Below are 13,058 nucleotides of genomic sequence, written 5' to 3'. Positions count from 1 at the left end.
TGCTGTGGAAACTCCTTCAGCCAATAGCTTTTAAGATACTGGCTCACTTTGGGTGTGGTCTCATATAATATAAATGCAGACAAAATGTGTGTTCAGGTCTCTTGGCTTCTGGATTTGGTTCCAATTCCCTGTTCACACAGAAGACTGCTGATCACTGCTTTTTCTCTGAGTCTACCCTAAATAAATAAAGCTTTATTATACTCCATTCTGGGCTAGTGTGGGACTATTTTATTAGAAATTACAGCAAGGAGTCACGTGGGAGAAGCTTCCATGCATTGCTAGCATTCAGGAGGCATGGCACTCTGGGGGGCATACCAGAGAGCCCTGGCTGCACATCTGTGGAAGGTCCAAGTTCTGACAGCTGGGCCCTGTCGTCAGAGGCTGGTATAAGGTTTTAGACCGTCTTATCCTTGGCACCACCAAGGTGGATGCACTGAAGAAGATGTGGTTAGATCAGGGGGCCTTTGCCCTGTGTTTTCTTTATTATTATTATTATTTTTTTTTTATTGAAGAAAAAAATTTCCGTCTCCTCCCAGCCTCCCATTTCCCTCCCGCTCCTCCCACTCCTCTCCCCCTCCCTCTCAAGTCTGAAGAGCAGTCAGGGTTCCCTGCCCTGTAAAAAATCCAAAGTCCTCCCCCCTCCATCCTGGTCTAGGAAGGTGAACATCCAAACTGGCTTGGCTCCCACAAAGCCAGAACATGAAGTAGGATCAAAACCCAGTGCCATTGTCCTCGGCTTCTCAGCAGCCCTCATTGTCTGTCATATTCAGAGAGTCTGGTTTTATCCCATGCTTTTTCAGTCACAGTCCAGCTGGCCTTGATGAGCTCCCAATAGATCAGCCCCACTGTCTCCATGGGTGGGTGTACCCCTTGTGGTCCTGACTTCTTTGCTCATGTTCTCCCTCCTTCTGTTCCTCATTGGGACATTGTGAGCTCAGTCCGGTGCTCCAGTGTGGGTCTCTGTCTCTATCTCCATCCATTGCCAGATGAAGGTTCTATGGTGATATGCAAGATATTCACCAGTATGGCTATAGGATAGGGTCATTTCATGTTCCCTATCCTCAGCTGCCCAAGGAGCTAACTGGGGACATCACCCTGGGCACCTGGGAGCCCCTCTAGGTTCAAGTCTCTTGCCAACCCTAAGATGGCTCCCTTAATTAAGTTATGTGATTTCCTGCTCCTCCCTCCAACCTTCCTTTCTCCCAATCTTCCCGTTCCCCCAAGTTCCCCCCATTCTCCCCTTCTTACTTTTCTCTCCCCATCTCCCCTTACCCCCATCACACCCCACCCCCCAGTTCCCAATTTTTTGCCTGGCAATCTTGTCTACTTCCCATACCCAGGATAACAACTTTATGTTTTTCTTTGGGTTCACCTTCTTATTTAGCTTCTTTAGGATCACAGAAGATACCATAGAGAAAATAAACACATTGATCAAAGAAAACAGCAAAACCAACAAATTCTCATTACAAAATATTCAGGAAATCTGGGACACAATATAAAGACCAAACCTAAGAATAAATGGGATAGAAGAAGGAGAAGAAGTACAGCTTAACGGTCCAGAAAATATATTTAATAAAATTATAGAAGAAAACTTTCCCAACCTAAAGAAGGATATTCCTTCGAATGTTCAAGAAGCATACAGAGCACAGAATAGACTGGACCAAAAACAAAAACAAAAACACCATCTCCTTGCCATATAATAATCAAAACACAAAACATACAGAATAAAGAAAGAATATTAAGAGCTGCAAAGGAAAAAAGCCAAGTTACTTATAAAGGCAAACTTATCAGACTTACACCTGACTTCTCTATGGAAACCATGAAAGCCAGAAGGTCCTGGATAGATGTACTTCAGAAACTAAGAGACCATGGATGCAAACCCAGACTACTATACCCAGCCAAGCTTTCATTCACTATAAATGGAGAAAACAAAATTTTCCAGGGTAAAAACAAATTTAAACAATACGTTTCCACAAATCCAGCCTTACAGAAAGTAATAGAAGAAAAATCACAAACCAAGGAGTCCAACAATGACCACAATAACTCAAACATCTAGAGACCCTTCACCAGCACAACTCAAAGAAGGGAAAGACACAAACTCTACTACTAAAAAAGTGACCGGAGTTAACAACCACTGGTCATTAATATCACTTAAGGTCAATGGATTCAACTCACCTATAAAAAGGCACAGGCTAAGAGATTGGATACGAAAACAGGATCCAACATTCTGCTGTTTACAAGAAACACACCTTAACCACAAAGACAGGCACCTACTCAGAGTAAAGGGCTGGGAAAAGGTTTATCAAGCAAATGGACCTAAGAAACAAGCAGGTGTGGCCATACTAATTTCTAACAAAGTTGACTGCCCCGTGTTTTCTAGGCTGTTTCCTCCCCCTGGTAGGAGTACTGAACGGAATGTCAGCCCAGGACAACTGGGCCAAACTACAGCGGGACTACCCTGATGCCCTCATCACTACTATCTCTGGCCTGCTGTGTAGTTAGCCAACTTCTACCTGGTCCCCCTGCATTACAGGTTAGCTGTCATCCAGTGTGTTGCTGTTGTCTGGAACTCTTACATATTCTGGAAGGCACATCAGCTCTAAGCCTACCTGCTTCTGTGGCTTACATCTTGCACTGATGCATCTTCACCCTGGAATGCTTGGACATGGTCCTCACAGAGAGCACATCAGGACTGGTGGGTGGCTCAGCTGCTAACTAAGAACACGGACTGCTCTACACAGGGCCAAGTTTGGTTCCCAACAGCCATATCGGGTGGCTCACAACCACCTCAAGCTCCAGGAGATCCGTGTCTTCTGGCCTCTCGGCACCTGCACTCACACGCACATAGGCATGAATGAAGACTTGCTCATAATAAAGCATAAAATAAAGTCTTAAAAAAAAGAAATTACAGCAAGCAGTGTACCAAGTTACTTTCTATCACCATGATAAAGACACTGTAACCAGAAGCAGCTTGGGGAGACATGGTTTTATTTGTCTTATACATTCAAGTCAGAGTTCATAGTGAAAGGAAATCAGAACAGGAACTCAAGACAGAAACATGAAGGAAGCGACTAAAAGAAGAAAATGTAGCTGAATGCTGCTTTCTGCCGGGCTCAGAATGATTTCTTCTACAACCCAGACCACTGACCCAGGGGTGGTACTACCCATCATGGGCTGTATCCTCCTACATCAATTGTTAATCAGGAAAATAATCCATAGGACTCCCTACCAGGCCAATCTTTCTTTTCCTAGAGACTCTAAGTTGCATCAAGTTTACCATAAATTAACCAGCACAGGCAGTAATAAAGGCCAATATGTAAGCTGGTGCCTCAGGAGGGATGCTGCTGTGGCAATTGCCAAAATGTGGAAATAGCATTGGAATCGATAGGGCGGAGAATGCAAGAGTGTTAAGAAATGACAGGAAGCATGTAAGTAGTCTTTCATAGATTTTTAATGAAAATATATCTATTAAAGACAGAAAGTAAGGACTGAAAAAGAAGTCAAACACATTATAGAGAATTTGAATAATGACAGAGAACGCATAAATTTTTATGAACTGGCCTTAAAAGTATTTCTGACAAAATCCCAGAAGGAAATGTTATTTTGGCATTCAGGGGATGCTAATATGGTGAGAACATTGTAATGAAACTGTGATCTCTAAGTTTGTGAAGAGCTACAGGGTTAAGTCATGCATTTGGGTATTTAGATGATGCTTTAGTGGGACCGTCTAAGAGAAACTAAACCAATCTGGAGATATTTCTTACAGGAAAATGGTTATTTTTGTAGGGGGCAAGGCCCAGTATTGTCAGAAAAGCAGGTGTCCAGTGAAGGAAGCATGCTGTGGACTTCAAATGTGATGTGGGAGTCTGCTGTTTTGTGTTGATTTCATTGGTTAAATAAAGAGACTGCCTTGGCCCTTTAATAGGACATAAAATTAGGTAGGCAGAGTAAACAGAACAGAAGGCTGGTAGAAAGAAGCCTAGTCAGGAGTCGCCATGATTCTCCCACTCCAGACTGACGCAGGTTAAGATCTTCCCTGGTAAGCCAGCTCTTGGGGCTACACAGATTATTAGAAATGGGTAAGATTAATATGTAAGAGCTAGCCAATAAGAGGCTGGAACTAATGGGCCAGGCAGTGTTTAAAAGAATACAGTTCCCGTGTAATTATTTCAGGTAAAGCTAGCCGGGTGGCAGGACACAGCCCCGCCGCTCTTATTACAACACAAATGCCTGAGAGTCTGAGAGCTAACACGTACTTCAGCTGAACTCTGAGGGACTAAAATCCAGGATGTGCAAGAGAAGGAAAAGACTGAACCAGTTGAAACAGAGAGTGGTTCTGGCCTCCTTGTCATATTTACGCCCTTGGGGGATTGGACGATGGCTACTAACATTGAAAAAATTCCATCTTCTTTGTTCATTTTACCAAATCATATGCTAATCTCTCCTGGAAACACCACTAGACACAAACATGAAATAATGCTAAATCAGACATCCATGCCAGAGCCTAGTCAAGCTGACAAATAAAATTAATCACTACTGTTGAGATTTTCAAGCTAAATATTAAAAACCAGTCTTGTTGTTCTTTCTTTCTTCATAATAGAATGCAAAAAGGGAAAATATTTTGGGAAAGAGAAATTAAAAAAAAACTAAACCTTGCAGATTTTGGAGTCTCACAGTCTACCTAGTTGGCAAAGAGAGCTAAAATATATAAAAAAAAATTGGTATCAGGCATACGAATTCTGAAGAAGTTGATACATCTATACAAAAGATCAGAATCAGATCACTCATTCATGTACTTGACACTTTGAAGAGACACCTCTGTGACTCATAGATTTCTTCAGTGTTCTCAAACGGGAACTTGAGAGGGAACTATGTTGAAAGAGATTACACTCAGAGAATCAAAGGCTTATGATATACGTGGGAGACTAACAAAAATTTTATGAACTCTGTGTCATCTGAGAGACGACCCACATAGAAGAGGTGACGCAAAAAGAAGAGCAAATAAAAGCAACTTGGTAGATCTCTCCAAATCCACCAAACAGGAAGAAATTTGGTAAAACCTCTTCAGTCATAAACACAGCTCATTTTCCATGCAAAGATCGGAAAATCAGAATGCTGGTCTCAAGCTCAATGACTTAGAAACCTTAGACAATTATTATCTAAAGTATACTTGTTTGATGTTAGAAATTGCGTGTGAGCTTTGCCTCCTTTCTCTCTCCAGTTTCCTTCCTAACTGAAACCAGAGTCTATAGCTTTGTGGAATTGTCTTCTAATAACACAGTTTTACAGGTTTTCTAAGCTGCAGAGTAGCAAACTATAACACTGAAGCCAAAGGATCAGAGCTAGGAAACATTGTGGCAGCAGTTTATATACAAGATATAGCCAGCATCCATTAGTCCTTCCGGTCCTTAGAGTCATTACTGGGGATGTCTACTACTTGTCTACTCCTTGCTTTGGCTTCAAGATACAAAGAGTCAAGCCTGCACTAACCAGCACCAGCCTTCCAATCAGGTTCAAGCCTTGAGTCTTTAGATATCATTTGAACTTTTAACAACAATTGCAACAAGTTATTCTACTGATTCTAATGTGGAGGCAGTTTTGTGGTATTTTCTGACTTTAACAACAGCTAATCACATTGAACTCAGAGTCTCCCTGTGGGCCTGAGAGTGTAAGTTAGACATCCTGAAAGCCTCCCTTTTACACATTTTACTACCAAGCTGGGTTATAAAACTTGGGTAGCCTCTGGCTTCATGATTTTCCTTTCAATAAATTAGTGTCCATGATAAATATTTTTCAAAGATTTCAGGAAAACTTGGGTGTAGCTCTGAAGCTAACTGAAAACATGGAGTATGGTAAAGAAGGCATCTGGCCCAGATCCTAAACCTCCAGATCAATTTAACACAATCAACGTGAAAGTAATAATCAGGAATATTCAAAGCTGCCATCAGTGCGCAGAGAACACATTCTTCTTTTGTAACAGCTCTCTCTTCAGTTAAAACCCTCATTCTCCAGATAACAGTGGTACCTGGTAAAGACCCAGTCCTGCTGTCAGTCACGCGGCATTTTCCCAAGGTCATGTTTTCCTCATCAAGCACACATTTGCTAATCTGTGAAAGCACACCTCTCAAGAGGAATATCTGAAAGGGAGTGTAGGGATGGGAACTTTAGAAAGAGACGAGAGGGAAACCACAGAAAATGTCAGAACGAACCTCATATCAACCATACGTGCTGAAGTTTAAGGAGTAAGCTTAGGCTTGGAGACCTCTGGGACAATTACTCATTTAACTGACACAAAACATCTGACCTGAGGGATCCTATTGTGATTTCAAAATTGGTCTCTTTTCCTTTCTCTTTATAGTATCCAATATCTCTATTTTACTGATTGCTTTCAATAAACAATCTCTCCCACTCTTCCCTCTTCCCTCCCCCTCCCCTTCTCTCTCTCTCTTCCTCTCCTCCCTTTCCCTCTCTTCTTTTCTTTCTCTAGTATATGACTGCTTATATTCTAGAAAGTGATAAACTGTTTCCAGTGAGAAACACGGATTTTATTTTAACACTATTTGAAGGTCACCACCTTGTTAGATGTCTATCAATTTGAAAATATTCCCTCCACATTGTCTGACCGCCCCTGCCTTCTGCAACACACTGACATCGGGTTAGCTAGCAATGCTACATATAGTTCAATGTGAGAGACTTCTCCATGTAGCTTTCTCTTCTGAACCCATCATCCTCGGTGCCAGACATTTCAAATTCTCTGTTTTTATACTTTACTGTTCACAAAAGACCAAGTGATGACCAGAAAAGACCATATACAATATCATTAATGATGTATGAACATACTGAACTCTTACTATTTATCTTAGTTAAGGTTTTTATTTTGCCACGCATGATGTAAATGATCAGAGGCACGTTACTTTCTATAGCATAACTATTCATTGTGAGTATGCATTATGAGCTTTTCATTTTATAACAAGAGATAACAGTTGTCTTAGTCAGGGATACCATTCCTATGATGAAACACTGTGGCCAAAAGCAAGTTGCGGGGTTGGGGAGGGTTCATTTGGCTTACACTTCCACATCATAGTTCATCATTGAAGGAAGTCAGGGCAGAAACTCAAACAGGGCGGGAACCTGGAAGCAAAAGTCAATGCAGAAGTCATGGAAGGGTGATGTTACTGACTTGTTCATCATGGCTATTTCAGCCTGCTTTTTTACAGAACAGAGGACCACCAGCTCAGGAAGGACACTACCTACAATGAGTTGGGTTCTTCCACATCAATCACTAACTAAGAAAATACCCTACAGTTGGATCTGATGGGGAGATTTTCTAAACTGAGGTTCCTTCCTTTTGGCTAACTTTAGCTTGGGTCAAGTTGACACAAAACAAGCCAGGACGCTATTCCAATTATGTTCTCTGATGCAATACAATAATAAATTAAAAAAAACAGTATACTATACCTACTTCCTGAGTAAAAGAAATACATATATATTAACAAAGTAAAACATAATGAAAACAACATAAATGATATTATTGTGGTAAAATTCCAGCATAGGTAAGCATGTAATTAGATGGACTGGATGGATGAAAGCTAATGCCTGGTATGTTTAGTGTTGAAAGATCATAAGGAATCAATGAGAAAGAATGACTTTATGTTTCACTAACATTCTGGGAGCTCACAGCTCATTTAAAGTTTTTTATTTGACGAGTACACATAAAACGCAGGTTAAAACCAACCAAATAAATAAACAAAAGACAATTACAATGTTAGTTATGTTTCCTGCCAGTAACTTTCATAGACTTCTGACAAATCAGATTTCTGAATGTTACCATAAGTTTCAATACATGTACCTCTGCAAAAAACCTTTAGCTTAAGTTCAGGAAAGTGGCAGATGTAAAAGCTATTAGTTTTCAACCTTATTATGCAAATTGAAAAGTCTCTTCATTGTGGCAGGGAAGCCTCTATGACATTAGTAAGATCTGTGATTGGAGAATAGTATATTTACATTTTTCAATTTGAATACCCTAGAGTGCTAGACAGTTTGTACTCAGAAACTTAATGAGTAAAAATAAATTTTGATATTATATTTGCCTAAAATGTATCTCAGAAATGGCAAAACAAATTTCTTCCATCCTGTCATTAATTTAATAATTCAATTAGCTATTTCACATGTTCTACAAGGACTTGCTGAGAATTTTTATAGACTTAAACGCAACCCTAGGTCTGGGGATACATAAATGAATTAAACTTGGACTCTCAATGAGTAGGTAAGAAAATTGGTGAGTGTTCTGTTACAGCAAACACAGGCAGATCTGCTATGGGGTATGCCGAGGATAGATCTTGCAATTTGCCAAAGTTTTCCCTGTGATTTAGTCAGTAAGAAATGTTTACTAGGCAAGGCACAGAGTCAAGCAGAATGATTTAAGAATCACCATGATCTTTTACATCCCATCTCCAGTCTTTCTCCAACAGTGTCTTCTAAAACTTTATTACCTGGAATTTAACATTATTTTCTCCTCTTTTCAAAAGAATTTCTAACTGACATACTGATATTTTCCTAGTGATCTGCCAAGGATCATGCTCAAGGTGTGCTTACAAAATGGCAATAGATTATGAAACAATCATTGTCTCTTAAAGTTTCCATGATAGGAATGCAAACTTGACAATGACAGCAAGAAGGGAAAAAAACCAAATAAATATATATCAAATTGATAATCTGCAAAGAAAACAAATAAAGCAAAAAAGTGATTTGAATATTTTAAAATCATTTTAAGTACTGTCTTAACATATTCACAAGCATTAAACATAAGACAACAAAATGTGAACATTCAATAAGATTTACAGACTTCTCCTGTCATGGAAATGCAGCTTATTTCATTAAGTTTTGTGCAAGGCAAATGGAACGTAAAGGAGTTTCTACAAATTCAGAAATACCCACATATAAATGATCAGCACTGTTACCACTGATGATATAAGTAGTAAGACCTCAATTGCTTTGGAAAAATGAAGCAAGAAAAGAAACCTGTGTAGGCCAGGGAAGATTTATTCCTTCTGTGCAGTGGAAGTCTTGAATGAGAGAAGCTGTTTGCTTTTCTTGACCTTTATATAATCTTCAAGGCAATGGAAAATTGTAGTTCTTCATCATTACTTGGACAAAACTCATATGAGCAAGTATTATTTATGGTGTTAATTTCCTAGAAGATATGTTATACTGGGCTAATTTACCCTGTGAAGGAGCGGAAGTGGTAGACTAAGGAACAGGGCCATGTTTTAGGCTGTAAAAATGAATGGAGTCCAGTGTTAGAAATATAATTTTCCTGGTATAATCTGATCCCAGTTTGATTAGATGTCAGATAAAGGAAGCAAGGCAAGCAAAATGTCTTCTCTGATAAAACCACATTATTATTATAGACCATCATTTGTGCTTCTCACTCTGTCATCTTTCCCAATGTCAGCTGTGCTCGGGTCCTGAATACTCATGAGACCCTGAATCCCTTTGAAAATACTACTGCTTTGTTGCCCTCTTTACAGCATAAAATAGAAATTGAAAATAGGATTCCATTTGATATCTAGCATATCGATACTTTAGGAAAATAAGATAGAAACATGACATACAAATTTATGTAAGCTAATATGCTCAGTTTCAAAACTCAGAAAAGGTAGATCAAGAGCAAGATTGCCACTCCCACACTAAAGTCAGGGCAGGGCAGTAATGAATCTTCCCAGTGAGTGTTTGATAACATGAAAGAGTGATAAAAAGGATCATTTTAAATAGAAATAGAGTGGTTTTGTACTTTTTTGTGGAAGCTGCATTATTCAGAAAGAAATTCTTAAAACAACACCAAAAGAAAAAAATGAAAGATAAAACTTACAAGCAGTGAAATCTTCTAAGAGGCAGCTTGAAAATCAGCCTGGAGATTCATGTATTGAGGAGACTGGTTAAACACTAGACTATCAATCTTAATCAAGAAGACAGCAGAGGAAGAAAGGACGCCCAATGCTGCTTGCCAGCAGTGAACCCACTAAAGCTCAGTCTCAAGCGAAATCGTTCACTTTCTGTGCAAAAATAGAGTCACACATCTTTTCTTGAGGTTGGACTGAATGACCTTCATCTTGAAATCCCTCTCTGTCCTCTTGGCTTCTGCCTCACATTGGTGGTTTTATAATTGCCATTGTCTTAGCTGCTTAGCTTTCACTTAGATGTTCTTGCTGCCTCCATGGTGAACTGGACTTATGATGTTCCACAGCATTCTTTACTTGGTGCCTTTGTCTCTTAAACACTGAGCTTCCTCTGCCTCTTATTAGTAAAACCAACTGGTGGCCTCCATAATAAGTCTGGTCCTCTGCTAGTGAAGATTACTTAGTCTGGATAAGAGGCAAAGAGATGATTGTGTGGCAAAGAGATGATGATATGGTGGCAGCAAGTGGCAAATCTTGATTGAATATGAAACATAAAAAACATTGAATGAGGTATGCATGAGATTTGGGTTATCAGATTTGTAATTCGGGGAGATTACATCTTTTTTTCTATCTAATTATGGGATGAGAGTCTCTGTTTTACGGTTGTTTGCTTGTGTTACTTTGCTTCCTAGTTAATGCAATGGTTTCGTGGCATGAGCCCTTGAAAACCATTCTTGCTGCAATGCCGTATGACCATGCATGCAGTTCTAATTCTTCTCTGGTCAGAACTACTGTGGATTACCTTAGTGTGACTTTGAATAATTTGTCACAAAAACAATCGAAACAGCCCCAGCATATGCCACTTTGTATTGTGGGGATTTTTAAATAAACAATGACAAATTTCAAAGTAAATTACTTTGCCCATTTCTGTAGCAATCTTATCCTATTTTCTCGTTCACTTCCCAAAGTATAAGAGATGACAAGCTTCTTTTGACAAGGTTTTAATTAGTTTCCATATGTGATACTTTTTATACCATGTGGTACTGAAATTTTCTTTTTGTATGGAAAAAAAAGTCCAGTTAAACTCTCTTTAATTATTTACCTTCATCTGATCTGCTATTCCCTAAACAGATGGCTTTGACACTTCTTGTTTTGCTTGTTCATGTTTCAGATATATTTTTTTTAAGCTTTGTTCTCACTCCAGCAAGTCGGGAGGTTACGTTTGCTTTCTGGGGAACTTGAAGAAAAAAGTAAAATGATCAAGTCGAGGTCAACAGAAAGATTTTCTACAGTTAAATTCAATTACAGGCGATGACGGAAATGAATCCAACATTGCCTTGCTGGAGGGAGAGTGAATGCTGTCCTCTGGGCTCTGAGAGTACCAAGCATGTACAGCCTTTTCAAAAGGAGCTAAAATTTGACATCTTGTCTTTTCTTTTCCCTTTACTGTGGTATCTGAGTAGGAGACAGATAATGCTGTTTCGTGTGTGCTCTCTGTTAGTTCTGTAGTTGGAGTAACCAGCACCCAGTTTGGGTAGGGACAGACCACTTTCCACAGAGTGATTTAACAAATTTGAGTCTTTCCAGTTCTTACAGATTGAACTCTAGGCACACTGTCCTTGGAGAGTCAAGAGATATTCACGGGACTTGCCTCCTTCTCTTCCTTGGTCCAGGCTGATCTTGTCCGTGGCAGAGAGTCACAATCAGGAATGTGATTTCGATTCTCCCAGAATGTACAATCCTCTGTTCCCACAGGGTTCCCTTACACTTCTTCCACCTGCGAGCATCTCTACTGCCCCACACGCCAATTCCTCATTGCAGCCTTCTTAACCACCATAGCATTGCATTTTGAAGTCACAGTATGAACCCTTTTTAAATTCTATTTTTATCTGACCCTCGTAAAATAATGCATGTTATCCTGTGTCCTAAATTAGAGTTTAGGATACTCTACACACTGTGTAATGCATGTACTCAGAAAGCTCTAACCAGAGTCAGTGACTTTGGTTTCCCACTCCCTTGTATCACTCACTTTTCTCACATCAGCATTTCTAGTGTCTTTTGCCCTTATAACTTTCTGGTTTCTTCACTGTTTTTCAGCTTTAATGGGTATGGCTGTGTAGCATCACCTGCATATTTGATGTCCGTTACTGTTTTATTGATGTTCTCTGTCTTGGTTTCTTTCCTTGTTGCTGTGATAAAATTCCCTGAAATGTTCTTCTAGACAGAGAAAGGGTTTCCTGGTTCACAATCCCAGGCTATCAGTCATTGCAGGGAAGTCAGGCACAGGAACTTGAAGTAGCTGGTTATATAATGTAATTTCAAGAGCAGAGAGAGATAAGAAAGTACATGTATGTAAGTGTTCAGTTTGTCTTCTGTACCCTTATGGGCAGTGACCTTATGCTCAGGGAAATGTGATAACCATAGAGGGTGCTTCTTCTTAATAATTACTCATAGATAAACCCTGGGGTCAAACCAACCTAGAAAATTGCATGCTAGACCTTTTACTAGATTGTGTGAAGTTGCCCGCCTTAATATTGACATCATTTTATTTGCCCTGGCATCTGTTTCAAGTCTTCTTTTAGCTATAAGACTAGAAAAAGCCTTTGCCTCCTAGTTTATGCTTTGTTTGATGTCCTTCAGCTCCCTTATCCCAGGCCCTGGCAAACAGCAGCTCTAGGTTGAGTCTCCTCTCTGTGTCCACTGAAGATGCATCCTTTCCCCTCCCAGGGCCAGATTCCATCTTTCTTATGACTCATTGTCCTTTCAGAATTTTTGGTCCATACATTTCTGCTGCTTTTGCTTCTACTCCCTTCATTAAAGATAAACTCAAAATATCCTCGATATAAAGTTTCTCAAGGCATATATTTTTGTTTGTTTTGCTTTATGGTGTGGCATATTGAACTCTGGCCACGTTCATAGACAACTCTACTACAAAACTATGTCTTCCTGGATCCTATGATGCGCGTTGAATGAGTGTATGATAGATTGGTCCTTTCTAAAAATCTAGCTTCTATTTTTCTGAACTTCCAAAATGAAACCACTTGAAACGTTTCAGGAACATGTGGTGCCTTTCAAATCACAGATGCCTTACTCAGCCTCTGAAATCTGCTTCCTGTTTAGACCCATCTCTGGGTGTCTGCAGCAGTGTAAGCCTCCACC

The 13,058-nt window shown here is 39.7% G+C and overlaps 1 pseudogene; it reads left to right on the top strand.

Moving 5' to 3' along the window:
* The first annotated feature begins 284 nt into the window (after nucleotides 1-284).
* LOC142838763 (mitochondrial inner membrane protein Mpv17-like) lies at nucleotides 285-2,819 on the top strand (annotated as a pseudogene).
* Nucleotides 2,820-13,058: the final 10,239 nt, after the last annotated feature.

This window comes from Microtus pennsylvanicus, chromosome 20, assembly GCF_037038515.1.
Source record: "Microtus pennsylvanicus isolate mMicPen1 chromosome 20, mMicPen1.hap1, whole genome shotgun sequence".
Classification (NCBI taxonomy): Eukaryota; Metazoa; Chordata; class Mammalia; order Rodentia; family Cricetidae; genus Microtus; species Microtus pennsylvanicus.
This window is presented reverse-complemented; position numbering and strand designations above follow the sequence as displayed.